The sequence below is a fragment of the Lepisma saccharinum genome, chromosome 26, assembly GCF_977018435.1.
Source record: "Lepisma saccharinum chromosome 26, izLepSacc3.1, whole genome shotgun sequence".
NCBI classification, from domain to species: Eukaryota; Metazoa; Arthropoda; class Insecta; order Zygentoma; family Lepismatidae; genus Lepisma; species Lepisma saccharinum.
Window position 1 is genome coordinate 56,311,859 of NC_139254.1, and position 25,661 is coordinate 56,337,519.

Here is a 25,661-nt window from a genome sequence, read left to right on the forward strand (position 1 = left end):
TGCTATGAAAAGAATCGAAGAGAATGTTTTACTCATTCTAAATATTGTTAGGAAGCTCCACGAAAACTAATCTATATGTATTAGATTTTTAACTTTGATTTGATTTGAATTTAAAATTTTGGGTGCGTCAGCACTAAGGCTATTTTGCACCCGTCACATTATACGGGGTCCAGCCCCTTATCGTTGCAAATAACAACTCTAACGTTGCATAATTAAAAATCTTAAAATCTTCTGACTTTCGTTAAAAGCTGAGGCTGTAAAGGAGCACTCAGCACAAATAAGGAGAAAACACAGGACAACACGAAAAAAATTATACTGGCCATGGGGCCAGTCGCCAGAGCCTCGTTAGTCTCTTGTCCAGGGTGTACTACGTGGAAGTGAGGTTGACTATTGGGTGCACTACGTGGCAGGAGCACCCCTTACACCCCTAGATTTATAACTGTCTAAGGTGGAGTTAACATAAGTATTTTATTAAAATACAGTAAAACTTCATTAATCCGGACCCAGATAAGCCAGACATCGCTTAATCCGGACAAGCAAAATGAATAAAAAGCAGAATCCAAGGTTTAAAATGTGGATAGAAGTCAACAAAATAACTTCCCAAAAAAAAAGGAAGTCGACCACTGATAGAATTCTGTTTCCCGCAGATGTTGTACTGTACTGTATAGTGTATTTAGTCCTATTCCCTTTACATACACCATAATAAACGTGTTTTGTTGCTTTAAATGGAGTTTTAATGCACTTTCTACTGTTCATTTAAGTTATTTCAGTTAATCCGGACTTTCGTTAAACCGGTCGACTTATCCCCTCAATTAGACCGGATTAAAGAGCCTTTACTGTATTTTGTTTATTATTTGAACTTCGATCAGAAGTGCAAGGACTCATCTATGGCGTTGTGTTAATGTAGTCGCCTTGTAAGCAAGTACTCCCGGGTTCGATACCCGGTGGAGGTAAACTGCACAGTTGATTGGGATCTCACTTTAAACTGTAGGCCCACTCCCGATTAGCTTATCTGTGCATAATTTGGGCTTAAAAATCCAAGTACAAAAATGTAACTATTTCGCTATTGTCTGGTTAGTGAAGACCTGAACACTAATTTTTTTTGCGACTATTCAAAACCTTCAATGTTTGACATTTGCAAAGACATTCATCAAGTTTTGAAACTCGAAAAAAAATAATGGTTTATTAATGGTACTTTGTTTCCTTTCATATATATTAATTATGTGGATTATTAGCAATATAATCCTAAAATATTTAGGCAGCGTTTGTGATTACCTTCCCTCGACCTTCCGACAGATGTCTATAACAACATCATTCTTTACCAACATCCAAAGCCAAATGTGTGTTCTTTCAACATCCAGCTCGCCGACCAGAAAATACCATCGCTGTTCTGAGGCCCAGGCAATACCAAGGCATCCAGAGTGAAGGGATGATTAAAACTCCAGCTCCAGTGGATCTTTAAGAAGTTCCCGCTGATGCGTGCCCGGGTGCGGGACTCTTGGTGCTCATTTGCATAAAGTAATTGGAGGAAAGGTGTCGCAGGGACATTACTTTCAGTGCCCGCTTCTGGGAGTCTCCAGAGCAGAAGAGCTCACTCTCCCGGACTGCATTGGCCTACGCATTCTGTGTTCTTTGAAACGAAGCCATGCGCCGTGATTTCTTTGTGAGCAGTTGATTACGTGCTAGCTCTTTGGTGCTCTTATGGCGTGTCAATTCCTTGACGTCTTCTTTTGTTTGATTAAATTTCTAACGAGCATACAGATACCTGCAATAACTACGGGACACCTAGATCCTAACATATTCACCTGCAATAAATATGGAACACTTAGATCCTGAAATACTCACCTAAACAAATATGAGACACCTAGATCCTGAAATGCTGTTATCTGAAATAAATACGGGACACCTAGATCCTGACATATTCACCTGCAATAAATATGGAACACTAGATCCTGAAATACTCACCTACAACAAATATGAGACACTTAGATCCTTAAATCCTGTTATCTGAAACAAAATGGAACACCTAGATCCTGACATATTCACCTGCAATAAATATGGAACACTTAGATCCTGAAATACTCACCTAAACAAATATGAGACACCTAGATCCTGAAATGCTGTTATCTGAAATAAATACGGGACACTTAGATCCTGACATATTCACCTGCAATAAATATGGAACACTAGATCCTGAAATACTCACCTACAACAAATATGAGACACTTAGATCCTTAAATCCTGTTATCTGAAACAAAATGGAACACCTAGATCCTGAAATATTCACCTGCAATAAATATGGACCACCTAGATCCTGAAATACTCATCTACAACAGATATGAGACACCTAGATCCTGAAATGCTGTTATCTGAAAAAATACGGGGCACCTAGATCCTGACATATTCACCTGCAATAAATATGGACCACCTAGATCCTGAAATACTCACCTAGAACAAATATGAGACACCTAGATCCTGAAATGCTGTTATCTGAAAAAATAAGGGTCACCTAGATCTTGACATATTCACCTGCAATTAATATGGAACACCTAGATCCTGAAATACTCATCTACAACAAATATGAGACAACTAGATCCTGAAGTACTGTTATCTGAAAAAAAAAACGAGACACCTAGATCCTGAAATATTCACCTGCAATAAATATGGAACACCTAGATCCTGAAATACTCACCTACAACATACATGAGACACCTAGATCCTGAAATGTTACCTGAAATAAGCATGGGACACCTAGATCCTGAAATATTCATCTGCAATAAATATGGAACACCTACGTGTAGGTCCTAAAATACTCACCATCGCGCCATTAGATGTCGTGTGTTGCACTTCTCCCACGCCACGTGATATCCCTAGCTATGGTTCTGCAGGAAAGTTTGAGTATAGAGAATTTCTTCTCAGCAATGCTTTGGAGGTATCTTAAGAAGTATCAAAGATGGCGACGACTCGATCACAACACTGCTCATACCTCCGTTAATACTTGACGACCGATTTTGATGAAAGTTGATTCAGTATGCTGTAATTTCTATTTTGAAGGAAAAATGAAAATGATTTGTATACGGTTTTGTCTTTTGTTTATGATTTTTCTAGTTTTCTTTCGCATATAAACGTCCATAGACATATTCATTTAATGTTTATTGCAATAAATTCAATATTACTGTTGAGTTTGTTTTAAAACCACTGTACGCACAGAAAGGCTCATTGTACAGTCTAAAGTTGGGTATCGAACTCTGGCTTCCTGATAAACATGGCGACGATTGTATGATTTGGATTATTTTACTTTGCAACTCACAATGAACATCCATTTCCATTCTGGGGATTCGATCCCGAAACCCCTAACGTCGTAGCGCGACAAGTTTGTCATTGTGTTATTAATCATAATGCAACGATGGCATGAATAATATGGTCTTTTACTATAATTAAAATTAATATTTACTAATATTGATTGATCGCAGTTTCACATTTTATCTAACCTTCATCCGCTCGCGATCGGGCGGGGCCGCGGTGGTGGATGTATTCTCTAATTAGGCATTGTTCTGCAAGGTGTCGAGCGTATCGCATTTTTTCGATCCGCCGTACGGGTTCAGTACAGTGCTAAAATTTGATCTGTCAATTTCGAGCGACAGATTGCCGTCCGCGAGCGAAAGTGTGACCTTTTCTTCGATCGCTTAAGAAAAAATGTAAGTAAACATTTCAGTTTTTCCATACATTTGTTTTTATTTCTCTCTCCCCCCGTCTCCCTCTCTCCATCCCCCTCCCCCATCACTCTCTCATTCTTTTTGAATTACGTATTTTGTGGTACAAGTATGATGTTGTCATCTCATTATAGCTTTCGTATTCTCATATCTACCTATTTCGTATCAATTTTTTTTATGGCAAATTGCTTATTATCACAATCACAATGGATGATGGTTGACAATATTGCCAGGTATTCAAATATATTTATAGATAAAAAAAGGAGTTGAACGACAAGCCCTATTCTATTGCCTGCAACACGTGCACGGAGTGTTCCGATCCTGATGAAGAATGTAAAGATACGGAATAGATCTCAATTATGATCTCAGATATCTCATGAGATCACAATTATCTCAATTACGTGTACTTTTCTTTCCAAAATGCATTTGTTTTCTTAGTGCCAAGTGATGTGGTTTTTCCTAGTAGTAGGGGTAAAAAGACAGTTTAGCAAACGAAAATGGGGCTCGGTGGGGCTCGCCTTAATGGATTTCTCTTGTAAGGCATGAGCCCCATTTTCTGGCAGTGTTGCCAGCTGCTTACTCGAAAAAATCACCAAGGTTTTTTTTTGGGTCTAACCTAGCCTCAAGCAAGGAGCTGGCAATCTTGCTTGAGGCTCACCTTAATGGTTTGCTCTTGTAAGGCATGAGCCTTATTTTCTGGCAGTGTTGCCAATATTTTACTCGAAAAAATCACTAAGGTTTTTTTTTTGGGGTCTAACCTAGCCTAAAACAAGGAGCTGGCAACCTTGCTTGAGGCTTGCGTTACAGTGCATAAAGCAAGAAGCTGGCAACCTTGCTTGAGGCTTGCTTTACAGTGCATAAAGCAAAGTTGCCAACCTACTGGTACTTTTGCCATAGCCTTTTACAAAAAAAGAGAGAGGAGAGAGAGAGAGGAGAGAGAGAGAGGAGAAAAAAAGAGAGGAGAGAGAGAGAGAGGAGAGAGAGAGAGGGAAGAGTTAAACAACCGACAGCTGCCAACACCCACCCTAACCTAACCTAACCTAACCTAACCTAACCTAACCTAACCCACCCTAACCTAACCTAACCTAACCTAACCTAACCAGGTCTAACCTAGCCTAAAGCAAGGAGGTGGCAACCTTACTTAAGACTTGCCTTACAGTGCATAAAGCAAGGTTGCCAACCTACTGGTATTTTTGCCATAACCTTTTACAAAAAAGAGAGAGGGGGAGAGAGAGGGAAGAGTTAAACAACTGACAGCTGCCAACACCCACCCTAACCTAACCTAACCTAACCTAACCTAACCTAACCTAACCTAACCCACCCTAACCTAACCTAACCTAACCTAACCAGATCTAACCTAACCAGATCTAACCTAACCTAAAGCAAGGAGCTGGCAACCTTACTTAAGACTTGCCTTACAGTGCATAAAGCAAGGTTGCCAACCTACTGGTATTTTTGCCATAACCTTTTACAAAAAAGAGAGAGAAGAGAGAGAGGGAAGAGTTAAACAACCGACAGCCTACCTACAGCTTTTTTTCCCTTGGTCTAACCTAGCCTAAAGCAAGGAGCTGGCAACTTTGCTTGAGGCTTGCCTTACAGTGCATAAAGCAATTTTTGCCAACCTACATATACTAAACAAGGAGAGCCGGCAACAAACACGCACTGCCGTAAAAGAGAGAGAGATGGGTGGATGGCAATATAGTATGTGTGTGCGTGTGTGCGTATAATATGTAGCATTATTAACTAGAGTGTGTTGGCAATTTACTTACAACTAAAAAAAAATAGAGATGCCAACTTTGCTGTAAGATGAAAAGAGAGAGAGATTTATGGCTGGCAACAGTAATGAGCGAATGCGTCATATCGCAATTTTCCAACTCCGGCAATGTTTGTATATCGTGACCTTTGTAAACCTCTCTCGGGGGGAACGATGTGCCACACACACACACACACACACGCGTGCGCGTGTATTGTGACGCAAGCAAACAGACAAAATAATAATAATTGTTGTTTTTTAGGATTCCTGGCCCCCATAACCCCGCCAGGAGTGCGTAGTGCCCAGCCAAAAAAGTAAAAGTTTTCTAATGGCTGCGGTTATCTACAACCGCACCTCTGTAGAGTTTCACGTGTTTTTTTTTTTTTATTAAACTTCCATGAAACTCTACAGAGGACCTCCGTAATGCATGCAACGTGTACTAACGACTCTAGTGTTATTTGATGTTGTGATATTTTTGGATATAGAGTTTTATTGTGAGATATAGATAAAAATAATTATGTTTATTATAATATTTTCTTGATGAAGATGGAGAATATGTGTGTGTTACAAATAAAGTTGCATGCTTTTTTTCTAGTGTGTGTGTATGTGTTTTTGATGTTTCGACAGCATCTGAAACGATAAAAAAAGAAATTTTATTGTTAATTTTCACGTGTAAAAAACAACAACAAATTTTTTTGTGCAAATTTTCTGATTGTCTCGTGCTATAGTGCAAAAAAGATATTGTAACTGATAACTAATGAAATTGACATTTGTAACTGATCTGAACTAGTGAAATTCGTATTGTGCTATTGTAACTGATTGTGCTAGTGCAAAAAATTTCTTATTTGTGCAAGAAAAGATGTTAAAAAACTTGTTAAAACTGCTCTGTGACCCTCTCGTTCTTCACGTCGTAGGCGAAGGACTTCTCTGCAATCAGGATGACACTGCATAGGGTATCCTCGGGCAAGGCATCGTGGAACTCGCAGACGACCTTGATGTTGGTTCGATCGTTGACCACAACCTTCTTTCTCTTAGATGTGTTGATGACGGTCATGGGTCTCCGTGCTTTGAACTCGCTGGGCGTGTAGTACATGTCCACGCTTCCCTCGGTCACGCGTTTGTAAGCTGTGTAAGCTTCGTAAAGTTTGAGGTAATCGTTTTTGGTCACGTCGAGGTTGTAATTCTCGCGCGGGAACACTTCGTTGCGTCCATTCTTCAGATAAACGTTCTTGATCTTGCAGTCGTCGAACTTGCTGGAATCTTTTTCCTGATTCTTGTCCCTCCCGGTCTGAAAAAGCACTACGACGAAATCTGGCATGTCGAACTGTATGTTGTTGAACTGCGTCGTCACGTCGAATTCCATGTGACTTCCCGACGCCATCTTCTGCACGCACTGGTAACCGTGAAAGTGAATCGGCACCTGCGGACTTTTCAAGATCTCCGCTTTGTACTTGAGGGCGTAGTTCGTTTCGTATTCCACCACCGGCATTCTCAATTCCATGCTTCGGATGACGCATTTCGCTGCTTCGGGTAAAGTGTTGGCTATCGGCGTGGTGCCGTCCGGACCCAAAATAGCGTATCGCATCAGTGCGTCGTTGTCGTTGGCCGCTCTTCGAAATGTGATCCTCAGTCCTCCCTTCCACATGATCTCCTTGTAGTCCGAAAAGAAACCCGGCTGCAGACGCATGGGAAAGAGCACCGTGTGACTTCTCGTCGATATTTTGGTCCCGGCTTCGAATCCCCCGGCCTGGTAGTACGCTGCGTCCGTTTTGGATAATTTCAACGTTCCCACTGCCGTCGACGTGATGCCTGGATAATCTATTCTGTCGATGACGGTGTTGTGTTTCCTCACCTCCACCTGCGAGAACAGGTGAGGCACGAAGTTGTCCACGAGTATCAAGTTTGCTGCTGCGGGAAACGCGTCTCCGCTTTCTTTCTTCACCACGTCGAATTGAAGGTAGAGGTCCGCTCTGTGAGGATGAACGAACCCATCGCCTACGTCCACGTCGTATTCGATATCCCTGTTCGCTTCGTTCAGATTGGCGAACGTGCGACGGTTGGGAGGGAAAGATTGCAATTCGTAACTTTCGATTTGCTCCATTTTACATGTATGGTTATTTATTATATGTTGATCTCCAAGATGGCCGTCGTAGTGGCACCTGCGAAATCCACCACGTCTCCTTTCTCGTTCGTCACCACCAACTCTATGTCGTCTATGCGGTTGCGACATACTGGAAAATAGATCGGCGAAGAGGGTGTGTAGATGATCGGTTCCATGAACTCGGAACTTGGTTTGAAAGTGGCTATGATTCCCGTCTGCTTGTGACTTCCTAACAATCCGTCCGAAGATTTCGTGATCATACCTTCGGCCACGTTACAGTGTACGTTCAGAGTCTCTATGGCCAAGAATTTAGGAATGTTGGTTGCCACGTGCTTGATGCCAGCTTCGAGTTTGGTGTCGTTCTCGAAACCTAAAAGTTCTCCCATGGTGCCCAGGTCCACGGTCTCCGTCGCGGATAGGATTTCCACTCTGTGCGTGACCGAATTTTGAGAAAGGTATGTGCCTTTGGGTAATTGAGCTTGCAAAGTGGAAAGATTGTATTGTCCTGGCGTGACGACGATGTGTTCGCTTCCGACGCTAATTTTGTTGTTGTGATGCGTGACGTTAGGTATGAGGTACATGCTGTAGAATGCACGCAGAGCCACGGATTTAGGATAGACGATGTCGTCGTGCAGCATGAGTTTTAAGATCGATGATTCGCTCGTGAGATGGAACACGCCCATCCTAGTGATGCTGTTTGAGGTTCCACAATGCTTTCTGGAAATCTTCGATCGTAGGGTTATTTATTTTAGAGAGAAACGCGAGCACGGAGAGGCAGAGATGACCGCAGTTCACGTCTCCGAAATTTTGAATGCGTTCGTCGTTGTAGTATATAGAAGTTTTGTTCGTTTTCAGATAATGAATTAAATTTGTAGGTGGAACACCTCCGAAAGAATCGAAAACGAATGCTTTATCATTGTCGTTTTTGTGGTAACATATCCAATGCGTGCCTGGATTTTCTTGACCGTCCAAGTTGACTACTCCGCATTCTCTTCTTTTAACGCTTGAAGGTAACGAGTCGGACATGAAAACTCCTCTGAAGTGTTTGATTTGTAACGGTCCGATCAGAGATTCAATGTCTCGGTTGGTGAGTGCTTCTGTTTCTTTTTTTTAAACTTCTTCATCACGCCCTTTCCTCCTTTCTTCTCCATGGCCAGGTTGTGACGTTTCTGTTCTTCCAATTCCGCTTTGTTCTTCTTCGAGTCGATGACGGTCACTTCCGCCGGCCAAACTTCCAACGGCCCCCAATGCTGCCAGGATGGCCGGGATGCTGAATATGAAACCTCCGATCTTTTGCTGTTTCCGCGAACGCTGCAATCTTTTCAATTGAGGTGTGCTGAGCAGCAATTTCATTCCATGTCCTTTCGACAAGCAAGAACGTTTCTTCTCGCGTTGTTTCTTGGTGAGTAACCCATCGAGGGCACCTAGATTTTTAAGATTGGAGTATGGTATCTGGTACACGACACCCTTGGGCTTCATGTTGATGCTCTATGTGTTATTTTCACGGTATGTTATTTATATATATATTCTGAGATTTTTTCTTGTGTAGTTTTTTTTACGGTATGTTATTTATATACCCCACCCCAATTTTTGTTTCGTGTTCATGGCGATGGTGGTACCCAGTGCGGCGACCCGTTCACCCAGCGATGCGTCTCTGCTCACAAACCTTTCGAAAGCTGCATGTTCCAATTTTTTGTCTGCTTCGTGACGTGCGTCCAGATCCGTCTGCGTGGTGTTGTAGGCGATGTCGTGATCTTTGCTTGCTGCGTCCAACGGATTCACACCCTTGTCTCCTCTCTCCAATCTTTTCTCGAGTTTGGTACCCGGTCCGCAGTACTGGTAGCTAGGTAAATGCATCTCGAAAGGTAACTTGTTGATGATGTCGTTCACGAGTCCCTTTCCTTCGGCCACGTTCCAAAATTTTGGAGGCAGCGTGTTGATGATTTTGATCAGGTAACCTATGCCCTTGTCGTCGTTCACGATGAAGTTGGAAAGTTTCGTGCTGATCATGTCCACGATGCCAACCTTCTCGTTGTAGAAATTACGATTGCCTGCATTCTCTTCGCCGGCTATCACCAACAATCGGTCCACGAGTTTCCTAACGTCGTCCACCCAAACGAATTCTTTGGGTAACGTGTTGTAGCGTTTGACGCCGCTGCCTGTTTTGACCTGGTTCCAAATCGGTTTGATGAGATTCCTGTACTTCTCGCCGCTGCTCGATTTCACCCTATTCTGCGAGGCGTCGTTGTTCTGGTACAAGGCATCCGTCATGATCAGAATTTCCTTGTAACTTTGGTAATCTTCGTCGGTGTAATCTTTCGGCTGCTTTTTGGCGACGAGTTCCCACAGTCCCACCGTACCCGGATACCTGGTCCAACTATCCTTCTCGCCTAAATTGACTTTAATGTCATTGCCTTCGAAGGTCACCTTCGATTTCCCAATCTTCCACACCACACCGCCGCCTTCGCTGGTTTCCATGCTAGGATACAATCCGAACACTTTATCCTTGTCGAATTTCCCCGTGCTCAGTTAGTCTCGTGCCAAAGGTCCCAACTCGATTTTATCCGAAGACGTGCTGCCTATGGCTCGACGTCGTGCCGGTGCATCCTTCAGTTCGAACGGCGTCGAAGGAATGCTCGAAATGGGCGTGGGTACGGCGTAACTTTTAGCTGCGAGCGGTACGAGTTCGTTGATCAAATTTTTATTTTGTTCCGTGACACTTTTAATTTCTTTACCTAGACCGCTGATGGCATCGATCGCAGGTTGATCCTGACGTTTCTTCTCTTCGTAGAATCCGCGATTCTCGGATTTCCAACCTTTGAAGCGTTTCGCGAGGTAATCGCGAAGCTTGAGATTTTCGTCTTCGATTTTTCGTTTCGTCATGACGTTATTTATACACGTCGTTTCTCACAACGTTGCAACGTTTAGAAAGTCGTTGATTTTGTTTCTGTATTTTCCGTCGTTGGGTTTTCTCGTCATGTCGATCGTAGCGAATCCGAAATCGTCACTGTTCCAGCAAGAAGAGCAGCCTTCCGAAAATTGATTGTAGTTCATGTCTCCGCCTACGTAGTCATCGTACGCATGCTTGAGGTTGGTGTGATCTTGACGAAACAAACATATGAAATTAGCGTTGTCGCGTAGTAACTGTTTTGGAATTTTGGAAAACGTTTGAGCTAGGTAAAAGCAATCCATTTCTTTGTGACGACCTTGCGTGAAAAAGTTGCGAATTTCATTTTGATTTTCCAGGATGGCGTCGTCGAACACGACGACTGAATTTTCACGACAATCGTCGAGTGGTTTTATTTCCGAAACGAACGTTGCAATGTCCAGACCATCGTACACTTTCATCAGTTGCTGGTATTTGGATTGCTCCAAACTTTTCGAGAACACGTACAGGTGCCTCTTCTTCCAATTTAACCAATTCGGTGCGAGGAGAAAGTTGTCCACGAGCAGTGTCGTTTTCCCACACCCCGAAGGACCTACGATCAGACAGCGGATGCTGTCGGGAAGCAACTCGCCGTTCTTTTTTTTTTCTCGTTTGACTTTCCGGATCCGGTAGACGCTTCACCACGTTCCACGTACTCACAAGATCACCTCGTTCGCGTCGATCCAACTCTTTTCCGGAAGTCCCAGCCATTTGACAAACAGTTTGTCACCTTTCCTACGCAATACTTTCTCGATGAGGTACGTGTCGGGGTGTTTCGTTTTAGAGAGTTCCTCTTCGTAAAATCTTCCTTTCAAAATCTCGCCGCTACTATCTTTTATTATATACGTGTGTCGGTTTCCAGGTAAAACTCGAACCACCGTAAAGAGTTCCGTGCTCCAATTTTTTGTGAATCCCTTCTCGAAGGTGCGTTTGAATTTGCTGATCCTCACCCGGTCTCCAATTTTGTATTTAGCTTTTTTTGTCGTGGGTGTGTACTTTGGACAGTAAACGGTAGAAATTAAACGCTGCTCGTCGGACTTGGTAACGTCAACTGGCTTCATGCCTATCGTTCTGTGTACCGTTTCATTATAGGTGTCGACGAGTTCCGGCAGGATGTCGACCCATTTGTAATTTCCCCGAAGCGTGAATCGTTTCCACATGTGTGTTTTCAAGGTTCGATTGAATCTTTCCACGATGCTGGCTTTGATGTGACTGAAGGTCGAATAATGTCGAACGTCATGTTTTTGAATAAACTTTTGGAATACAGCGTTATAAAATTCCTTCCCCTTGTCTGTTTGCAGAAACCGTGGTCGTCTGCCACCGCTTTCGCGAAAAATTGTCTTGAATGCTTCCGTGACGCATGTCCCCGTTTTGGCTTTCAAAGGTAGAGCCCATGCGAATTTCGAAAACGTGTCTATGACGGTGAGAAGGTACTTGTTGCCCTTGTTCAATTTATGTACGTTTTTCAAATTACCGCTACTCATCTCCACGAGGTCACTTTGCCAGAGGTCGTCGATGCCCTTGGTTACCACAGCCAAACGTTCGTAGTTACGGCGTGCAGGTTTATGCAATTCTTCGACGATGGCTTGCCTAGACATTTTTTTTTTGAAATTACGTTTCAAGAGAAACACAAGCGTGATGGGATTCAAAGAGGGTGGCACTTCGCTCGTGTTTTGAATGATCAGCTTATCGCCGGCACTCACGTCGAAAACGGTAAGATCTTCGTCTTCGTGTATTTCATATATGTTGCGCGTTTCGTTCCAACGTGCCAGAGGAATGTTTCCTGCTTTCTGGACACCACGATTCGATATCAAAGTCATGGTAGGAACGCTAGCTTTTCTACCGTGAGACCAGTACGAAAATTCGTTTATCTGAATCGTGCCATCGAGGAGAAACTTGTAGTACGGATGATAAGGATGTAACATGTACAGTTTGTTACCTTCAACGAACGTGGAGATTCTCTGTTGATTGGGTATGCTGTTGATTTCGATGGCTTGCAGAGAATGCAGTTTAGCGAATTTAGTGTCGACGCCGAGCAGATTACTGTGAACTTGTCCGAGTTTATTTTCGATGGGCAGCAAATGCTCGACTATGGTATCCGTTACGGCAGAAAACGACGGTTTGATTTTCACTTCCACGTTCAACTGCTTGTAGTTTTCGTTGAGTTCTTGCAACTTGGCACCGAAAGAAGCCAGCGTCGATTCCTGCGTGGATACCAGCACTCAAACTTGATCTCTGATGTTGACGACAATATTCTGAAGGTTCTCGACTTGATTCAATTTCGAGCTCTTCTCGGTAAGATCGTTCACGATGCTTCGCATCTCTGTAAACTGCGTGTGAAGGTCGGCGACGCTCTGCGAAGTGGGCAGCGTCGACACCAGCGAACTAATTTCGTCTCGAATCTGTTCCACGTTCGCCGTTTAAGTTTCCAGTCGTTTCAGCATTCGAGATATGTTTCTTTTCAAAGCGTGCAATTCTTTGGAGGTGGGGAGATTGGCCACCCTACTCTCGAGATCGCTCAAATAACTTTTGATGTCGCTCGATTCGGATAGTGCCGTCACCGCTGTTTTCAATTTTTCCAAATCTTCGCTCGAAGGCACGCTCGTCCGTAACGATTCCAAGTCACCCTGTATGTTGTCCAGTACGTGATGAAAATGAGCGAGATTCGTTTCGACGTTCAAATTTTCTAAATATTCGATCTTCTGCTGAACCGTGCCCAACGTGTCTTGAATGCTCGTCAACGCTCTCGCTTCAGCGTGAATATTTTTAATTTCTTCGTTGATCAATTCCAAGGACGCCTGAAGCGTAGCGATGGTGGTTTGAATGTGTTCGAAATCTTGATAGGCCTCCAATTGAATTTTTATGTTCGCGACGCTTTTACCGATGACCTGCAGTTCGTCCGACGATGGTAGGTTCGTCATGGTATCTTCCAAAGTCTGCAACTTGGATTTAATTTCTTCCAACGTGCCGGTGAATTCTTCTTGTAATTTGGAAACAACGACGTGCAAGCGTTCTGCATCTATATCGATCACGACGGTTTGAAGTTCAGAGAAATTCTTTTCTATTGCGGAAGTTCGTTCTTCGATTTCGAGTCTCAATTTTTCCAAATCTTCATTTTTCGATTGAAATTGCTGTAATTTGGCCAAATCATTTTGAAGCGAATCCACGCTCAACTGTATATTTTGAACGCTGTCGTAAGAAGGTACGTCGACATAATTTTTTATCAGCGTCTTCAGTTCGGAATCGATTTTCAGAATGGGGTCGAGACATTGCGTTTGGAGCGTAGCGATTTCCGACTCTAAACTTTTGTTTAAGGTTTCCTGCAAAGCGATCAAATCGGTCCTCAACTTCTTAACTCGAATGTCCAACATGAGAATCTCTTCTGCGTGGTCTACACGCTTGGTGTTGCCGAAAATGTCGTTAGGCATTTTTGGTTAACGGTTATTTATAATAGGATAGACGATTCGTAATTCTACGAAGAGAGGAATAAGTTTGTCGTAATCTCCGAGAAGTTCTATGTAAAAATAATCTCCTGCAGACACATCGTACGTAATGTTAGAAAGCATCTTGTCGTGCTTAATTCGAAAAATGTTCTTGCCGGTAGAAATTTTGATTTCGCCTGCGTTTTCCGGATTCACGGTGATTTGAAGTTTCCCGTCGATCGGAATTTCGTAGAAATGTAAATTGTTATTAAAAACATAAAACATCTTGCCCACATCGTCATTCAGTTTCGTCCAAATGCTGTTGAGGTGAATGATCAACACACCGTTGAGTTTAGGTAACACGGAAGGTAAGACTTCATGATCTGGTATGGTTTCCATAATGATCTGTTTTTTGAAACCGAACAAGTTCATAGGCATGCTGGTTATTTAAGAATACGGTCAAAGTTTTTTTTGTAATGACAGTCAAAGTGTTTTTTTTTGTTTTGTTTTGTTTTTATGAATCTTCTGTTGAAGATGGACATATGTTGCAGGTTTTGCTTTCTGCTAAGCGATAGTGCCCCCACGGCAATGTGTGAATACCACACTCGAGGACGCACCTCTTATCGTCATCAGGATCCAGCGCAATTTTTCTAACTTTGTTTGTGGTCAACACATGGTCGACGCTCTGGATGCGCTGTTCTGCTCTTAGAACCGACGACCTGGTCTTGAGGCAATCGACGAAGTCCTCGAATGTGAGATGCCCCCGAACCACCTGTCTGCCGACACCCTTGGCCTTCTTGGTAACGCTGCCCTCGGCTTTGATGGCATAGGCCTTGGCGCGAGGACCTGCAAACTCGAGAATTACATCACCGTCCTTCTCGTCTTTGAGTTTGCCAGGCACCTTCTTGTTGCGGGGCAGGATACCGTACTTGTTTTGCTGGGCATAGCCCGAGGTGTCGAAAAGGTTAACCAAAGATGGAACTGTGGCTATATCCCCGTACGCGTCGTCCGTGCGAACGTGGTACACCAAGCTGTCCGTGTCCGTGTAGAGTAGGCTAATATTGTCGTTATAGTGCTGGCGTAGTTTCCCATAATATATTTGAAACATGTGCAGCTTGCTCAGGTCTAATACTGAGGCGCCAACATAAATTGGCTTGTTGAGCTTCACCTCGCTCTTCCTCATATGCACCAGAGCAAGCTGTTCGTTATAAATGGTCCTCGATTTGAATAACGGGTTTGCTACGAGCCTGCGACATTGTGCTTTGTTTGATATTAGCCTCACATCTACACGATTCCGTACATTCTCCATGGTTTTCCCGAACACCGCATTGTTCATAAGCTTGAAGAAATCCTTATCAAGCTCGGACGTGGCTGCGGTGCGGTGTTTGGTGTTGACTTCAATATATGGACGCAACCACGGAGAATGCTCGAACTTGAGGATGCGGTGAACTGCGTGGACCGCGACCCCTCGCTGCATCAACCTCCGGAGATTCTGGTAGTGTAGGACGTAATTCTTCTTGTTTTCGAAATCCATGACGAGCTTCTTCTGGTTGGAATCGGGTGGACACTTGAACTCGGGTGCAGGGGGAAGATCGCTGAACAAATCCTGCAGCTTCTCGGAGAATTGCAGATCAACCTCGGCGAAGAACCCATGTTCTGAATCGTCGAAGCTTTCGATGTCGAAGTTGGAGGGGTCAGCCCACTCGAAGCCTCTAAAGGGGAGTGGCTGCATCATGGAGTGTCCGTAGAGGTTATTGACGTCCGTGTACATGATGTAGCTGGATGGTTGTGAGGGGTCGTAGCCGGTGGCCATGTGGTGATTGTTGGCGCGCGAGTGTCGCTGCGACACCTGGACCATTCCACCCCGCACGGCACGTTCCACAAACAGCACCATGTCCACGTCCGAAAGAAGCTCCAGCTCGATCTTCGTCACCAGAAACATGGCTGACCACGCCAGTCCGGGGAGACTGTAGAAGTAGGCAGGGTCCAGCTGGTAGATCTTCATTGCGGTCGCACGGAACGTCTGGAACACGTCGGCGAGGAGCGTCACATCAAGTCTGAGGTAGGCGTCGTGGTAGTCCCCGAGAGTTCGACAGCCCAGCTCGCGCCACATGGACTGAGCATGGTTATAGTCATCCTCAGAGATGCCCGAGCCTCGCAGCTTGCTATATAACTTCGCCTGGGGAGGTAGCGACGTCTCTGCGAACTTGGAAGGGTCTGTGATGTATTCGTAGGGATAGACCCCCTTACGCTTGAAGAGGCCGGCGTCCAAGTTCGGAAAGTTTCCGGAGGTGATGAGCATTTGCTCGTCGCTAAGCTTCCCTGCGAGAGCATCGAGGCTTGCTGGGAGGAACCTCAGGGAGTCGAGGAAACGAAGCTCGACGGTAGAGCATAATTCTGGGATCGACACTCGTTTGCTCACACTGATGTAACGGTCCTCGTTCTGCGCCAGGACGCTGATTCCCTTGTTGTCGTACCCAAGATGCTTGACGAGGTGGTGGAAGTCGTATCCCGAGCCATTATGAAAAAACACAGGGATGAAGCGCGGGTCCCGGGCCATGAGGTTGCATCCGTTGCACCATGGACCAACATACCTACCGTTAAAGTGATCATGGTGTTGGACTTTACGGTTGTTGGCGGTGTACTCTTTGACGCAGACAGAGCAAGCGATAGCCTCGTCGCGTCTAGGTTGATCGTCGGGGGACAGTGGGAGCATAGACTTGGGGGCCAACAGTACCTTCCCTATCTCGTTGGCCTCGACAACCATCCTCTCTCGGAAGTGTTTGGCTGCGTCGGGGCCACGGTACACGTAGGGCTCGGGGGCGATGTGCTGGTCACGTCGCACCACAACGTATGCGAAACTGGATGCCTCGTGGAGTTGGTAAGGGGTGGTAGAGGAAACTTCGGGATCGGGATCGCAAGTGGACAGGGGTTTGAGGAAGGCCTCGAAATCTGCGATGATGATAGCGGGATGCTCCACCATAGCACCGTGCATGTGGAAACGCTCCACGGTGCCAGGTTTGGGCAAGACTGCCACACCCGGCTCGTTGTTACTACAGTAGTAGTAGTGTTTGTGGTGGGATAAACCCGAGAAAGTATGAACCCCCTCTCCAGCAGATTTGCTATACTTAAAACAAGCTCAACATGCCCATATGAGCTTTTTGCTCTAGTGTGGAACCCCCGTTTCATCCAAGATTTTTGTAAAAAAGCCCTCATGGATTCCATGAGAAAGTATGACCCCCTCAGATTGATGAGGCTATACTTACAAAAGGCACTTCTGTGAGATTGTTGTCCATAAATTTGTTAAAAATGTGCCCCTCTTGTGGCCACACTTAAAACTAGGCCACCCACACACATACACACACACACACACACATATTTATTTCTGGTTTAAGTTCAATTGGATACCAGCTTCAATTTATTTATCTAATATTAAAACAATGTAATTCTTCTAGAATTGCTCTGTCACCCTCTCATTTCTTACATCATAAACATATGATTTTTCACCTATGAGAATGACACTACATATAGTGTCGTCAGGTAATGCCTCATGGAATTCACAGATAATTTTAATGTTTGTCCTGTCATTCACCACAACTTGTTTTCTTTTTGAAGCATTGATGACAAACATGGGTCTCCGTGCCTTGAATTCATCTGGTGTGTAATACATATCAGTACTGCCTGTGGTGACACGCTTGAAGGAAGAAAAAGCTTCATATAATTTAAGAAAATCATCCTTGGACATGTCTAAATTGTAATTTTCTCTAGGAAATACCTCATTTCTGCCATTTTTAAGATATATGTTCTTGATGTTGCAGCTATCAAATTTACTCGAATTTTTTTCCTGATTGTTGTGTCTTCCAGTCTGAAACAGTACCACTACAAAATCAGGCATGTCATATTGAATGCTGGAGAATGAATTTGTAGCATCAAATTCATAATATGTGCCAGATGCGGGCTTCTGTACGCATTGATATGTGTAAAATTGCAGAGGAATTTGTGGATTTTTTAGGATATCAGCTTTGTATTTAAGAGCATAACTGGCCTCATACTCAACAACCGGGATTCTTAACTCCATAGTCTGAATAATGCATTTGCCTGCATCTGGTAGGGTATTAGGCAAAGCTTCCCCTGTAGAGTTTAATGTGCTGTACCTCATCAAAGCATTGTTATCATTGGCAGCTCTTCTAAATGTGATTCTTAACCCGCCCTTCCACATAATTTCTTTGTAATCCGAGAAGAATCCTGGCAACAGGCGCATGGGAAACAGCACTGTGTGGTTTTTAGATAATATCTTATCACCAGCTTCAAATCCCCCGATTTTGTAGTATGGAGCCTCGGTTTTGGATAATTTTAGTGTGGCCAAAGCTGTGGAGGTAATGCCGGGATAATCTATTCTGTTTATAACAACGCCATGCTTTCTGATCTCAATTTCAGAGAATAGATGCGGCACGAAATTGTCTACAAGTCTTATATTAGAATTTGCCGGATAATCTGTTCCATCGAGCTTTACAACATCAAATTTGATGTATAAATCTGCTCTGTGGGGGTGTATAAAGCCATCCCCTACATCAAGATCAACCTCTATCTCTGTGTTGGGTTGATTTAAATTTGCAAACGTCCTCCTGTTTGGGGGGAATGATTGTAGCTCATAACTCTCAATATTTTCCATTGTATGTATTTTTATTTAAATATTAATCTCTATGATTGCAGTTGTTGTGGCTCCAGCAAAATCAACTAATTCTTCTTTTTCATTAGTGACCATCAATTCAATGTAATCTATTCTATTATGACACACAGGAAAATATAATGTTGGGGATGGATTGTAGATGATTGGCTCCATGAATTCGGAATTAGGTTTGAATGTTGCAATGATGCCGGTTTGTTTGTGAGAGCCTATGCCATTTGATTTGGTGATCATACCCTCAGCCACATTGCAGTGAATATTCAGAGTCTCTATGGCCAAGAATTTAGGTATATTCATAGCAGTGTGTTTGATGGCTGGTTCAAGTTTTGTGTTGTTCTCAAAGCCTAACAGCTCTCCTATAGTACCCAATTCCACTGTTTCTGTAGCAGATACAATCTCTACTCTGTGAGTGACAGAATTTTGACTTAACACTATACCTCTGGGTAATTGAGCATTTAGAGTGGATAGATTATATTGCCCTGGAGTGATGACAATTTTTTGATCCCCTACTGCAATTTTGTTGTTGTGGTGTGTAATATTGGGGATTAGGTACATGCCGTAAAATGCTCTGAGAGCTATTGTTTTGGGATACACTATGTCATCATGTAATTTGAGTTTCAATATTGAATTTTGGCTGGTGAGATGGAATACCCCCATGATGTTTCAGATACCACAAGGCCTTTTGAAAATTTTCAATTGATGGTTTATTTATTTGAGACATATATCTGAGAACAGATAAACACAAATGTCCGCAATTAACATCTTTGAAGTTTTGAACACGGGCATTATTGTAATAAAGATTAGCTGATTTTAGATATTGTACTAAATTTTCAGGAGGAACACCTCCAAATGAATCAAACACAAATGCCTCATTGTTTAAATATTTAAGATAACAAATCCAGTGAGTGCCCTGATTTTTGTACTCATCCAAATTAACAATGCCACACTCTTTGTTGAGTGGTTGTTCCGGTAAAGAATCAGACATGTACACACCCCTAAAATGTTTGATGCCCAGTGGCTTGATTAAAGCTTCAATATCTTGGTTTGTAAGCGGCTCTTGTTTTTTTTAAACTTATTCATAACACCTTTGCCTTTTTTCTCCATTGCCAGGTTATGGCGCCTCTGCTCATCTAATTCTGCCCTATTCTTCTTGGCATCTATTACTGTTTTTGCTATGGCAGCTGATCCCCCAGCCAAGCTCCCAACAGCCCCGAGTGCAGCTAAGATGGCAGGGATAGTAAATATGAAGCCACCTGTATGCAATTTTTTTCTTGATTGCTGTAATTTTTTTAATTGGGGGGTACTAAGCAACAATTTCATACCATGTCCCTTTGCAATACAAGAGCTTTTTTTCTTCCGTTGCTTTTTGGTTAAAAGACTATCAATAGTTTTAAGAGATTTAAGACCTGCATAAGGTATTTGATACATAACACCCTTGGCCTTCATTGTAGGTTTATTATATACATATTCACAGCCCCCACCCCAGTTTTTGTTTGGTGCTCATAGCTATGGTGGTTCCCAATGCTGATATTCTCTCACTCAAAGAAGCATCTTTGCTTACAAATCTGCCAAATGCAGCCTCTTCTAATTTCTTGTCTGCAACATGTCTCTTGTCAAGATCAGAATGTGTGTTGTATGCTATGTCATGGTCTCTACAAGCAGCATCTAGGGGATTTACACCAGGATCACCTCTGTTTAATCTATGATCCAATTTCGTGCCTGGACCACAATACTGATAGCCTGGAATGTGTAGTTCAAATGGCAGCTTGTTTATAATGTCATTAACAAGCCCCAGGCCCTCAGAAATATTCCAAAATTTAGGTGGTAGAGTATTAATAATTTTTATGAGATATCCAATCCCCTTAGGGTCATTCACTATAAAATTAGACAATTTGGTGCTTATCATGTCCATAATTCCAACTTTTTCATTGTAAAAATTGTGATTGCCAGCATTTTCCTCCCCAGCTATCACCAGCAACCTATCTACAAGTTTCCTGACATCATCAACCCACACAAATTCTTTAGGCAGGGTGTTGTATTGTTTGATTCCACTGCCAGTCTTGATCTGTGACCATATGGGCTTGATTAAATTAATGTATTTTGCTCCACTGCTCGACTTGACTCTTTTTTGTGTGGGATCATTGTTCTGGTATAGAGCATCTGATTTTATTAATATTTCTTTGTAATGTTCATAATCTTGATCTGTATAGCTGCCAGGTCTCTTCCGAGTCATCAGTTCCCACAATCCAGGTGTACCGGGATATTTAACAAAACCACCTTTTTCTCCGAGTCGAGATTCTGAATATACAATTATATCATCTCCCATAAATGTTACTCTGAAATTGCCAATTCTATGTATGATACTGCCGTCAAGCTCTGTGTCGGCATATAAGCCAAACACCTCATCTTTGTTGTCTTTAGGTGTGGTTAAATATTTTTGAGCAAGAAGACCCAATTCAATAGGATCCTGAGTAGCTTCAATTCTTCTAGGAGCAACAGGACTAGGTGTATGAATACTGGAAAGTGGGGTGAATGGATAATCTAATATGTTCCTAGCAGCTACAGGTACAAGCTCTGTGATCAAATCTTGATTTTGCTCTGTAACAGTTTTGATATTCTTACCTAAATTATTAATAGCATCAATTACAGGCTGTTCTGTTTGTTTGTGTTTTTCATAAATTCCCCGGTTCTCTGATTTCCATCCCTTGAATCGTTTTACAAGATAGTCTCTTAACTTAAGATCGTCAATGATTGGCCTTTTCATGTTTATTTATTTATGTCTCAACGTCTAGAAAATCGTTGATTTTATTTCTGTATTTGCCACTACTGGGTGTTCTTGTCATATCAATTGTGACAAACCCATAACTGTCCTGGTTCCAGCACTTGCTGCAAAATTTAGAAAAATCATTGTAGCTCAAGTCCCCACCTACATATTCATCATGTATGTGTTTGAGGTTGGTATGGTCTTGATGAAACACACATATAAAATTGCTATTGTCTCGGATCAGTTGCTTGGGTATTTTTGAAAAAGTCTGTGCCAGGTAGAAACAATCAATGTTTTTGTGCCGGCCCTGTGTAAAGAAATTTCTAACCTTGTTTTGATTATCCAGTATAATGTCATCAAACACAACAACAGAATTATCGAGACATTCATGAAGTGGCTTAACATCTGATTCAAAAGTGGCTATATCCAATCCATCATATAGCTTCATCAGCTGCTGATATTTTAATTGTTCCAAGCTCTTAGAGAAAACATACAAGTGTCTGTTTTTCCAGTCTAACCAGTTGGGTGCCAATAAAAAATTATCAACCATTAGTGTAGTTTTACCACAAGCAGATGGCCCAACAATAAGACACCTAATATTATCAGGCAGCAAGTTGCCATTTCTCTTATTCTGCTGATCAGGTTCTGGGAGCCTCTTTATAACATCCCAGGTACTCATATTATCACTTTGCTTGCATCGATCCAGCTGTTTTCCGGATGACCCAGCCATTTGACAAATAACTTGTTGCCTTTTCTGCGGATGATTTTTTCTATGAGATATGTGTCAGGCTGTTTAGTTTTGCTGAGCTCTTGTTCATAGAACCGGCCTTTGAGAATTTCTCCTCGGTGATCCTTTATTATATATGTGTTAAGGGTCCCGGGTTTAACTTGAACTACTGTAAATAATTCGGTACTCCAGTTTCTTGTAAAGCCTCTTTTGAATAAGTGCTTATATTTGCTGATTCTTACTTGATCACCCACCTTGTATTTGGCTTTTCTTGTTGTTGGCTGGTATCTAGGATAATAAACAGTACTGATCAATTTTTGCTCATCAGATGAAGTCACTTCAGAGGGTTTCATGTTGATTGTGGAATGGACCGAGTTGTTATATTTTTGTAGAAGTTCTGGAAGAATATTAAGCCATTTATAATTACCTTGGAGGGTAAATTGTTTATACATAAGATTTTTTAAGGTTCTGTTGAATCTCTCTACAATTGAGGCTTTGAGATCACTGTAACTCGAATAATGTTTTATTGCCTGGCTTTTAATAAATTGTTGAAACACTGAATTATAAAATTCTTTGCCATTATCTGTTTGCAAATAGCGTGGTGATCTTCCACTCTGATTAATAATTGTCCTGAAGGCTTCTGTAACACATTTTCCAGTCTTGGATTTGAGTGGCACAGCCCAGGCAAATTTTGAAAATGTGTCTATTACGGTGAGTAGATACTTGTAGCCCTTGTTGATTTTGTCTAAGTTTTTCAACTGCCCACTTGACAACTCAATCAAGTCGCTCTGCCATAAATCATCTATGCCTTTTGTGACTACTGGGAGTCTCTTATAATTATGTCTGGCTTGTCTGTGTAGTTCATCAACAATAATTTGTCTAGACATAATATGTAAACAAGAATATTGCAACTATAGGGTGTTCAGCAGCTGAGACTGCAGGATTTTCTAAATATAATTTGTCCCCTATTTGTATTTTAAATTCCAGAGAGCCATCATCTTCAACATAGGCTGTTTCTAATGTATTGGGATCTGTAAAATCCTCCAACTCTACACTGGTGATTTTTATTTTGTTATCAGCATTTGTTATTGATAAGGTAGGGTAGTGGTGTGCCTGTGGTTGATGCCAATATTTGATCTTGATTGGTCTCAGTGTGCCCCCAACAAAAAACTGGTAATAAAATTGTGCAGGGGACAGCATATATATTTTGCCACCTGGTGTAAATGGAGAATCATATTCTTTGTTGGGGATACTGTACAATTCAAGAATTACTGTATGTTTTGGATTCTCGATTATGCCTGTTATTTCCTTTTCTGCTGTAAGCAATCTGCTTGTTACAGATTCAAGGTGCTCATTGATGGTCCTAACAACATCATCATGGCCTGGCTTGATTTTTATGTCTACAATAAGTTTCTTGTATTGTTGCACAATCTCTTGAAGCTGGGTGGCAAAAACAGACAGAGCATTTGCTTGATTGGATTCCATGGTCCCTAGCTGTTGCTTGATATTAGCTACAATTTGTTGCAAATTTTCAACAACTGCCAATTTTGAATTTTGAGCAGTAAGATCATGGACCTGTCTTCTGATATCCTCAAACAGGGCATGCAGTTCATTAATATGTTGATTGGTTGGTAGAGTGGCCACTGTCTGAGTGAGTTGTTTGATCTCTGTCTGGATATTCTTGATATCTTCTGATTTCAATATCCTATTCACTGCCCTCTTAATATTTTTAAGTTCCTGTGATGTAGGAAGATTTGATACTGTATTTTGCAAAGATTCAAGTGCCAATTTCACATTGTTTAATTCAGAAGCATCAGCCACATTTTGCATAGCATTTTGGAGCAGGGCTATATCTGCCTGAGTGGGTGTTGATTGTTGTAAAATTTCAAGTTTTGTTTGGATATCATCGATCAAGTGATGAAAATGAGATAGTTCAGATTCAGTGTTGAGATTTTCAAGCTTTGTGATCTGTTGCTGGACACTGACAAGGGTATCTACAATCCCAGGCAGGCGAGTTTCTTGTACATTTGCCAAATCACTTTGCACTGCTGCTATTGTACCTTCAAGATGGGTTATGGTACTTTGAATTTTTCCAAAATCTTCGTATGTTTCAAGTTGCAGCTTGATGTTTGCTACACTCCGAGTTATTGCATTCAAAGCATCAGAAGATGGCAAATTGTTCATAAAATTTTCAAGCGTCTCAATTTTTTCTTTAACCTCGGCTATGGCATTGTTCAGAGGGTCCAGATTAGGTATCTGGAGTGACTGAATCTGTTCTTTTAGAGTGGAAATCACTAGATCAAAATCTTCCTGTGATTTTATGCTTTTGACAATTGTTTGGAGTTGTGTCTGGACATTATTTATCTGCTCTTCCAATTGTTGTTTCAATTGCTCTGAGTTGGTGGCTTGGGTCTTAAATTTGGCTTGAAGAGCTGCTACAGCTTCTTCTAAACTTTGAAAATTATCTAATGTGGCCAGGTCAGTATATTTCTGAAGCAACAATTTGAGTTCAGAATCAATTTTAAGAAGAGGGTCCATGCATTGTGATTGTAAATTTGTAATTTCTAATTGAAGACTGGCATTGAGTGTAGTTTGTAAAGCTTGTAAATCACTTCTTAATTTCTTGACTCTGACATCAAGCATCAAAATCTCATCACTGTGATCTTCATGCCTTGTATGGCCAAAAATATCATTAGGCATTTTTGTTTTAGTAGTTATTTATTATTGAATATCTGATTCTTAATTCTATAAAAAAGGGTATAAGCTTGTCATATGATCCAGGGACCTCAATATATAAGCAGTCACCAGCAGAAACAGTATATACAGTGCCAGAAATCATGTTTGAGTGCTTAATTCTATAAATATTTCTTCCTATTGAAATCTTGACATTGCCCTCAGGGGTTGTAATAAATTGCAATTGCCCACCTACAGGTAATTGGTAATGATTTAAATTATTGTTAAATATGTACAATATTTTACCTGTTTCATCATCAACATCTGTAAGTATGCTGTTCAGATGAATAATTAACAAGCCACTCAGTTTAGACAGCATATCAGAAGAGGGTTGAGGTGTCGGCAGGTCCATAATAGCCTGTTTCTTGAACCCAAATAAGTTCATAGGCATGTTTATTTATTTCAAATCATGCTCTGTAATTGGGCATTGATTTCCATTTTTCAAATCACAATGCCCCCAAGGTAGAGTATGTAAGCCACATGATAAAATGCATCTCTTATCATCATGTGGGTCCAGAGCCACTTTTCTTACAACATTGCTGGTCAACAAGTGATCCTCACTCTGAATTCTATTTTCTGATGTTCTGATTGAATTCTGGGATTTGAGGCAATTTTTATAATCTTCAAATACAAGATCTTTGTCTACAGTCACTTTGCCAACGCCCTTGGCCTTTTTGACAACAGCACTACATGTTTTAAAACTGTACACCTTGGCACTTAACCCAGCAAATTCCACAATAACATCACCAAGTGTCTCATCTTTTAACTTGCCTGGCACCTTTTTGTTGTGGTGGTGTTGAATTTTTGTATGTTCACTGGTATCAAAGTATTGAAA